Source organism: Aquarana catesbeiana, linkage group LG08 (genome assembly GCF_042186555.1).
Source record: "Aquarana catesbeiana isolate 2022-GZ linkage group LG08, ASM4218655v1, whole genome shotgun sequence".
NCBI lineage: Eukaryota > Metazoa > Chordata > Amphibia > Anura > Ranidae > Aquarana > Aquarana catesbeiana.
The window spans coordinates 185,503,089-185,512,970 of record NC_133331.1 but is presented as its reverse complement, the minus strand read 5'-3'; positions in this window follow the sequence as shown (position 1 = coordinate 185,512,970).

The window sequence follows — 9,882 nt, the reverse complement described above, 5'->3', positions numbered from 1 at the left end:
AGCCATTTCAGACCTTTTTTCCTGATCTGGTAGTTTTGATTCCTATGTTGGGTTCAAACCCCAAAGTGTCATCTGTGTTTCACAAAAATCAGGAGATTGCTCTTCCAATGTTCATATCTACCAGGGATTCCAGTGTTCATCCCTTAGATATTGGAAAGCTCTGAGTCAGTATCTAGAAGCTACAGCTCCGTTCTGTCAGACCGACCACCTGTTAGTACTTTTTCATGGACAGAATAAGAGAATGCATGCCTCTTCCAAATCAATCGCAGCATGTATTGTTCAGGCCATTCAGTGGGCTTACAAAGCAAAGTGCTCGGCCCCTCCAGAAGTGGTGACCACTCACTCATCTAGAAGCGTGTCTACATCATGGGCGGCTTCCCATTATGTGCATCCAGAAGTTATTGGCAAGGCAGCCTCATGGTCTTCAATAAACACATTCATGGCACACTACTGTGTAGAGCCAGCCTCGTTATCTTCTGTTAAATTTGGTTTACATATCTTGTGAATAGATACCAAACATGACATGCTTTAAAATTGCGCACAAACGTGCAGCGGCGACAAACTACATACATTTTTAAAAGCCTTTAAAGCCTTTACAGGTTACCACTTTAGATTTAGTGCCCTTAATCTGATGCTCACAGTGATACCTCACATGCATGGTGCAATTGTTGTTTACATATGACACTAGACCAGTGGTTCTCAACTCCAGTCCTCGGGACCCACCAACAGGCCAGGTTTGCAAGATAGCTGAAATACATCACAGGTGATATCACTTGATGCTCAGTGATTGCAGTATTCTAGTCTGCATCTCCCCAAGGTAATACTTAAAATCTGGCCTGTTGGTGGGTCCCGAGGACTGGAGTTGAGAACCACTGCACTAGACCAACGCATGAATTTGCCTTTGAACGTGAGCACTGGGGGACAGGTGTGCTTTTTTTTATTATTTTTTATTTTGCTTTTTTGTATTAATTTTACACCGTTCCTTTCATTTTTTTTTTTTTTTTTTTTTTTTATTGTTATCACAGGGAATGTAAATATCCCCATGATAGCAATAGGTAATGACATGTACTCTTTTTTTTAAAAAAATGGGGTCTATTAGATTCTAGATCTCTCCTCTGCCCTCAAAGCATCTGACCACACCAATATTGGTGTGATAAGATGCTTTCCCAATTTACCAATGGTGCTGTTTATATCCAGCAAAACCGAAGTCATGAAATGCTCATAGCTTCTGGTTTCTTAAGCCATAGAGATGATTGTAGCCATCCTGGTCTATGGTCAGCTGGCGGAACCACCGGCTGCATTCTCAGGTTTCCCGGTGGGACAGGAGAGTCCAAGAAAACCATGGAAGATGGCAAGGACGTTCCCTCCCACTGCTTGTAAAAGCAGTCTAGCAGCCTATTAGCTACTAGGATTTACTTTCAATGAAAGCCGACCGCTGGCTAAAAAGAACGTTACCGAGATGATGCCTAAACCTGCAGGCATCATTCTGGTTATAACCACTCAAAGTCCAGCAACATACCAGTACATCACTAGTCCTTTATTTACGTATCGTGAGAGCCAACGCTGTTGCTGTCAAGATGAATAAATCAGTGCTGCAGATGAATAATGTACCTGAAAAGCAAACAATGATAACAATGAAACAACTCAATAAAACAACAATAATCGGTGCCCAAAAAAGAGTTAAAAAGTTATGCCAAAGCATGGGGCAATCCGCCCCTAATGTTAGGGGAAAATCGCCCCTCCACCCCTGCCCCCATGCTTCGGCATATATACTCTTTTTTTTTTTTTTTAAACTGTGGCGGTGAAATCACCTCCTACAGCACTGGAGTTGCTGATTTACGTATCATGAGAGCAAACACTGTTGCTGTCAAGATAAATAAATCAGTACTGCAGCTGAATGGCGTACCTGAAAAGAAAATAATGGTTAACAATAAAACACAGTAAACAGTAAAGTATAAAAGAATTGCATACCTGAAAAGCAAACATGATAAAACATAGTAACAATAAAACATTGCAGTTAAAAAACACAGTAAAACAGAGCATAACAATGGAGAGAGAACAATAGAGAGAGAAAATAAAACAACAACTATTTTTGTCTTTTTTATTTTTTTTTTTTGTTTTTTACTTTTTTTTGTTTTTTAATTGTTTTAAACTTTTTTTTGTAACTGTAACGGTTCCAGGTTTGGGTCTCTCAAAATACGATGGCATCTTTGGAGACCCTGTCAAAGTGTGTCCTAGTCTGTGCAGTGCTGTACCCCATGCTAATACTCCACTAGTGTGTAAGTACCCATCAGGGTTTACTTCCTCTTTAAGGACACTGTGAATCCACCACCACATAGATTGAAGGCTTACCAGCTATACAAGCTGTGGAAGCTTGTGGCCAATACCAGGCCTGGGCCTTTGGGTCCTCTCGGCACCTCCAGTGGCTGATCAAGCCAAGCATTCCTGCAGGCTTAGTGGAAATCAGCACTCAAATGAGCAGCCACGAGTGTAACATCAATGGGTAGGTTTAAGCTATAAACAGGTCTCAGGAAGAAAATCAAGGAACCCAGGTGATGGGCAGGGTACGCCTGACCTTAGCAGGGACCACTACTCCGTCATCAGAGCTATCTGTCAGGGTGCTGCTGCTGTCTACTGGTTCGAATACTGAGCCTGAATCTGACAGATGGGTGACTTCCTCTTCACTCTCATCTGTCATGCTCAAAAATGTGTAGGCCTCTTCACTAGTGTACCTTTGATTGGACATTGTGGCCTCTAAATTTACTCGTACAACTAGTGAAACATGGAAAAAGAGCAATGTGATTGTCAGTGACTGCTTTAAACGCTACCAAAAAAACTGTTAGCGTTCGCATGGATTAGGCATGACTCTGTGAATGCTGCAGTTATATGTTTTTTGTTTTGTAAGTAATCGATTGATACTGCACTTAGGCTGGGTGAAGGGGCTAAACATAGGTACTAGCAGGTATCTGGGCTGATCCCACTAATGCTGCATTTTTGGGAACCCTAAATTACTGGGTATGCTAGTATAGATCTGATCAGATCAAAGATATTGATCCGTTCAGACACTATACTACTAAGGGAGGTGTATGGTGCATGCAAGGGTGTTTGCACTACTGGCACTAATCTGAGGCTGCCTTGGGCTGATGCAGACCCTAACTGACGCTAAAACCTAACTGATATCACCCGCCGGGTGATCAGGGAGTTAAACCTTTATTGGGTAATATATGATGTGTGTCTTCACCCCCTGGTGACAGGGGGTGAAAGGGTTAACTAAGGTGCAATTAAAACCTTTATTAGGTAATATATGGGGGTACCCTGATGCTATAAAAACCTGATGGTGAAACAAATCAACTAACCGACTAACTAGTGTCATCCGTGACACTAATACGGCGATCAGAAAAAAGATCTACTAGCGACACTGCTGACAGGGAGTGAAAGGGTTAACTGGGGGTGATCAAGGGGTTAAACCCTTATTAGGGGGGTTTAGGGGGGTACCCTAGACCTACCTGGGCCTACTACTAATTGCCCTAACAATGATTACAGTCACAAATGACACCAATGCAGTGATCAATGAAAAATCTAAAAACTGCATTTGGTGACACACTGTGACAGGGAGTGAAGGGTGTAACTGGGGGGCAATCAGGGGGGTGACAAGTGTACCTACGTGTACTGGTGTCAGTGTAGTGTTGTTGCGAATTACAGCTAGATGTCTTCCATCCTCTCACTGGAACGGAAAAGAGTTCCACGAGGGGAGATGATATTATTTCCCCTGCCTTTGTTTACACTTTCAGGCAGGGAAAGGATTTAATTCGCCAGAACCAATCAACAGATCCAGGCCAGAAATCATTGGCCTGGACATGAAGATTGGTTCTGGAAAGAATCAGATGGTCGCGAGCCTGGTGGGGGTGCGCGGGAGTGCCCCCTGTATGGAGTGAGAACGTGCCCTGTACGGGTATAGGCATACCCCACTTTTAAGTACACAATGGGGCTTATTTACTAAAGCTGGAAAGTGCAAAATAAGGCTCACTTCTGCATAGAAACCAATGAGCTTCTAACCCCAGCTTGTTCAATTAAGCTTTGGTAATAAAACCTGGAAGCTGATTGGTTTCTATGCAGAAGTGAGCCCGATTTTGCACTTTCCAGCTTTAGTAAATAAACCCCATTGTGTACTTAAAAGTGGGGTATGCCTATACAGGGTTTCGCGCAGGGGTGTAATTCTGCCCCCGTAAAAAGACGTGAGCTGGTCAGGAACCGGTTAAACCTCATTTGCCACATAGTACAGTACATTGAGTTTGGCTTGTAAGTTAGAGACATATTATTCATATTTTTATTACAAACACATAGTAAAAAAGAAGACTATTGCCTCATCAAAAAGATAAAAATAGCAGTGATTAGGGATGAGCTGAACACCCCCCGTTCGGTTTGCACTAGAACATGCAAACAGGCAAAAAAAATTGTTCGAACACGCGAACACCGTTAAAGTCTATGGGACTCGAACATGAATAATCAAAAGTGCTAATTTTAAAGGTTTATATGCAAGTTATTGTCATAAAAAGTGTTTGGGGACCTGGGTCCTGCCCCAGGGGACATGGATCAATGCAAAAAAAGTTTTAAAAACTGACGTTTTTTTGGGAGCAGTGATTTTAATAATGCTTAAAGTGAAACAATAAAATGTAATATTCCTTTAAATTTCGTACCTGGGTGGTGTCTATAGTATGCCTGTAAAGGGGCGCACGTTTCCAGTGTTTAGAACAGTCTGACAGCAAAATGACATTTCAAAGGAAAAAAAGTAATTTAAAACTACTCGCGGCTATTAATGAATTGTCGGTCCGACAATACACATAAAAGTTCATTGAAAAAAATGGCATGTAATTTCTCCACAGGGGATCCCCAAACCAAAATTTAAAAAAAAAATGGCGTGGGGGTCCCCCTAAATTCCATACCAGGCCCTTCAGGTCTGGTATGGATATTAAGGGGAACCCCGGCCAAAAATTTTTAAAAAATGGTGTGGGGTTCCCCAAAAATCCATACCAGACCCTTATCCGAGCACGCAACCTGGCAGACTGCAGGAAAAGAGGGGGGATGAGAGAGCGCCCCCCTCCTGAACCTTACCAGGTCACATGCCCTCAACATTGGGAAGGTGCTTTGGGGTAGCCCCCCAAAGCAGCTTGTCCCCATGTTGATGGGTACAAGGGCCTCATCCCCACAACCCTTGCCCGGTGGTTGTGGGGGTCTGCGGGCAGGGGGCTTATCAGAATCTGGAAGCCCCCTTTAACAAGGGGACCCCCAGATCCCAGCCCCCCATGTGAAATGGTAAGGGGGTACCATTTCACAAAAAAGCGTCAAAAATGTTAAAAATGACAAGAGACAGTTTTTGACAATTCCTTTATTTAAAGTCTTCTTCTTTCCATCTTCTTTCTTCTATCTTCTTTCTTCTATCTTCCTTCAATTTCTTGCTCCATCTTCTTCTTTCTCTGGTTCTTCCTCCGATCCCCTGCTTCTTGCTCCTGTGTTCTCGTCCGGTATCTTCCTCTACGGCGTCTTCTTCCCTTCTTCATTCTCGGGCCGCTCCGCATCCATGATGGGAGGCTCCCACTGTGCGATGCTTCTCATCTTCTGACACTTCTTAAGTAAGGGGGCGGGGCCACCCGGTGACCCCGCCCCCCTCTGACGCATGGGGACTTGACGGGGACTTCCCTATGGGTTTTCCCGTGATGTCAGAGGGGGCGGGGTCACCCCTAACGTAACCAGGTGAACCCACCCCCTCTGACATCACGGAGAAACCCATAGGGAAGTCCCCGTCAAGTCCCCGTGCATCAGAGGGGGGGCGGGGTCACGGGGTGGCCCCGTCCTCCATTATTTAAGAAGTGTCAGAAGACGAGAAGCGTCACACAGCGGGAGCCTCCCATCATGAATGTGGAGCGGCCTGAGAACAAAGAAGGGAAGAAGACGTCGCGGAGGAAGATGCCGGACGAGAATACCAGAGCAAGAAGCAGAGGATCGGAGGAAGAACCAGAGGAAGAAGAAGATGGAGGAAGAAACCAAAGGAAGATAGAAGAAAGAAGATAGAAGAAAGAAGATGGAAAGAAGAAGACTTTAAATAAAGGAATTGTCAAAAACTGACTCTTGTCATTTTTAACATTTTTGACACTTTTTTTGTGAAATGGTAGGGGTACTTTTGTACCCCCTTACCATTTCACACAGGGGGGTGGGATCTGAGAGTCCCCTTGTTAAAGGGGGCTTCCAGATCCCAATAAGCCCCCCGCCCGCAGACCCCCACAACCACCGGGCAAGGGTTGTGGGGATGAGGCCCTTGTCCCCATCAACATGGCGTGGGGTTCCCCTTAATATCCATACAAGACCTGAAGGGCCTGGTATGGAATTTAGGAGGACCTCCATGCCATTTTTTTTTAAATTTTGGTTCGGGGTTCCCCTGTGAGGATATCCAATGCCGTTTTTATCAATGAACTTTTATGTGTATTGTCGGACCAACAATTCATTAGTAGCCGCGAGTAGTTTTAAATTACTTTTTTTCCTTTGAAATGTCATTTTGCTGTCAGACTGTTATGAACATGGGAAACACGCTCCCCTTTACAGGCATACTATAGACACCCCCCAGGTACGAAATTTAAAGGAATATTACACTTTTATTGTTTCACTTTAAGCATTATTAACCACTTGCCGCCCGCCATATAGCAGAATGACGGCGGCAAAGTGGTTTCATTATCCTGACCGGATGTCATATGACGTGATCAGGATAATGAGCCGCTGCGTGCCCCCGGAGGTGCGCATCACGGCGATTGTTGTTGCGGGGTGTCAGTCTGACACCCCCAACACCGATCTAGGTAAAGAGTCTCTGACGGAGACTCTTTACCACGTGATCAGCCATGGCAAATAATGTAAATAGGAAGAGCCGGTGATCGGCTTTTCCTCACTCGCGTCTGACAGACGCGAGTAGAGGAGAGCCGATTGGCTGCTCTCCTGACAGGGTGGGTCTGTGCTGATTGTTTATCAGCACAGCCCCCCCCCCTCGGATCCCACCCAGGACCACCAGGATGGCCACCACACTGGACCACCAGGTATACCCCCTCATGTTTTTGTAGGTATTGACACTTTTTTAGGCACAGTTAGTGCATCCTCCCCATTAGCTGCCCTCAGGCCCTGTTACTGGGACCATAAGTGGAGTCTCGAGTCTGACCTGCTACTACTCTCTTTGCTGGATTAGTTCCCTGTGGGCTTTTGCACACATATGCAATAATTGTATATGCTTTTGATGATTAATTCAGCTGTAAGTGAATATGCTTTTTTGTGTATGGTTTTTGTTATATGTACTTACTTACGCTTGCTGTCCATATACTGTATTTATATACGGTGGCAAGGCGGCTATCCTGTGCAGGATCACATACCTAGTACATGATTGATCCTGCACACCAGGGTCTGGGGCGTGCACACATGCTGCCGGCAACCCGCTCCCGCAGTGATTGATCACAGTGCTGGGTCCGGCGGACTCTATGTCCATCGTGACCTGCTGATCATTCGGGACATAAGCAGAATGGAAGTCTACCTATGCAAAATTTAAAAGATCTTGCAAGCTACCGGAAAATAATCACTTAAATTATATTATATTATATATGCAGTATTTTCAGCTGCTGACACTTAATATTCCCATATAATTGTGCTAAATAAATAATAAAACCAATGTGCAGCACTGTACTCTGCAAACAAACTAGATCCTGTGAATCAGTGCAAAAATTACATATACAGTGTTCAGGGTCCTAATCCATATATACATATAGGTGCTATTTATATCAACATATGCAATGCAAATATTTATAACATATATAAACTCAATAATAAATATTATGTGCTGTCCTACTAAAGTGCTCAAATTAGTCCTTCAAAAAATATCCTTGAAGAATTTAGTTGAAGTGAATCCTTGTGAAAGTGCTCCAAAAGTACCTCAAATATATCCAAAGTGCCAAAACTCTCGTGCTCCCCCCTAAGTAATTTTCCTTACCTTAGGGCATGTGACTGCGCAATTAAGTTTGGTCAAACAGCACTGTTGAACCACCCCTGGACTCTTTGGTGTTTGGACTCGGCAGATTCCTAAGCCGTTCTATGTGTATTTCCTCAGGGCATATATAAAAAACAAGCTACATAGTGCTTTATTGTTTAAAAAACGTATTTATTTAAAATTCTCATTCAGAGCACTCACACATTGAAGGTGCTTGTAACGCACCACACTGTTTCAAGCAGATCTGTATATAAACCAACTGAGGCCATATGTCAGTTTGTTTGTCCGCAGTTGCTCCTCCTAGTGAAGCTTCCACTGCCTACACTGTCCTGTCCCCTGCCCAATGCGTGTCAACACAGGAATCAACAAAAGTTTTGCTCAAACTAACCGCCCAATAGAAATTCTCCTGAGGAAGACACATGATCCATGTCAACACGAATTGTGGAGGGGACAAGACAGTGTAGGCAGTGGCAGCTTTGCTAGGATGAGCAGCTGCGGACAAAGGAACGGACATACAGACTCAATTGGTTTATATACAGATCTGCTTGAAACAGTGTGGTGCACTACAAGCACCTACGATCTGTGAGTACCCTGAATAAGAATTTTAAATAAATATGGTTTTTAAACAATAAAGCACTATGTAGCTTGTTTTTTATATATGCACCAAGGATATACCCATGGAACGGCTCAGGAATCTGCTGAGTACAGACACCACAGAGCCCAGGGGTTCAGCAGCACTGTTTGACCAAACGTAATTGTGCAGTCACAGACCCTGAGGTGAGGAAAATTACTTAGGGGGGTTGGCACTTTGGAGATATTTGGGGCACTTTGGATATATTTGGAGCACTTTCACAAAGATTCACTTCAACTAAAATACTTCAAATGATATTTTTTGAAGGACTAATTTGAGCACTTTAGTACACCCAAAGGACAGCACATAATATTTAATATTGAGTTTATATGTGTTATAAATATTTGCATCGCATATGTTGATATAAATAGCACATATGTGTATATATGAATTAGGACCCTGAACACTGGATATGTAAATTTAGTCCCATAAATGACAGCACAACATTATTTATTATTGAGTTTTTATATGGTATAAATATTAGACTTGTGCACAATGGGAAATTTTGTTTAGTTTTGTTTCATTGTCATTCGTAAAATACATAATTTTGTTCTGTTATATTCGTTATGTTACGTTAATTCATTTTTGCATAATTCGTTATTATTCGTAGAGTGTCGATATTCCTTATACTGAATCTCGAATCATGTCAAATTCATTCGTTATATCCACTATAATTTCTTTTGTATTAGTTGAAGTTCGATATTTATGTATGTATATATATTCGTGATAATGATTTGTAGTTTGGAAAGTCGTTTGTTTATTGAATCTATTAACACACACAATGACAATATCTCTTCTCCTCTGCTAAAATACAATACAACACCCTTCTCACTCAGTTCTCAGGAATGCACTTTGCCAGTAATCCAACCTCCAGCACAAAATGAATCAGCTGATTGGACTGTAAGATTTACTTTGAGTTGACCTTTTGTTTCATTAGATCTTTAACGAATGACCAAATCATGTTGAATTAATTCGTTATATTCACTATAATTTCTTTTGTATTAGTTGAAATTTGTTATTTTATTATTCGGACATTCGGATGCATCCAAATGTCCGAAAGATGCAAAATTCAGCCGAATTTCGATTTGCTACGAAACGAATTGCACATGTCTAATAAATATTTGCAATGCATATGTTGGTATAAATAGCACCTATGTGTATATATGGATTAGGGCCCTGAACAGTGGATATGTACATTTTGCACTGATTCACAGGATCTAATTTGTGTTCAGAGTAC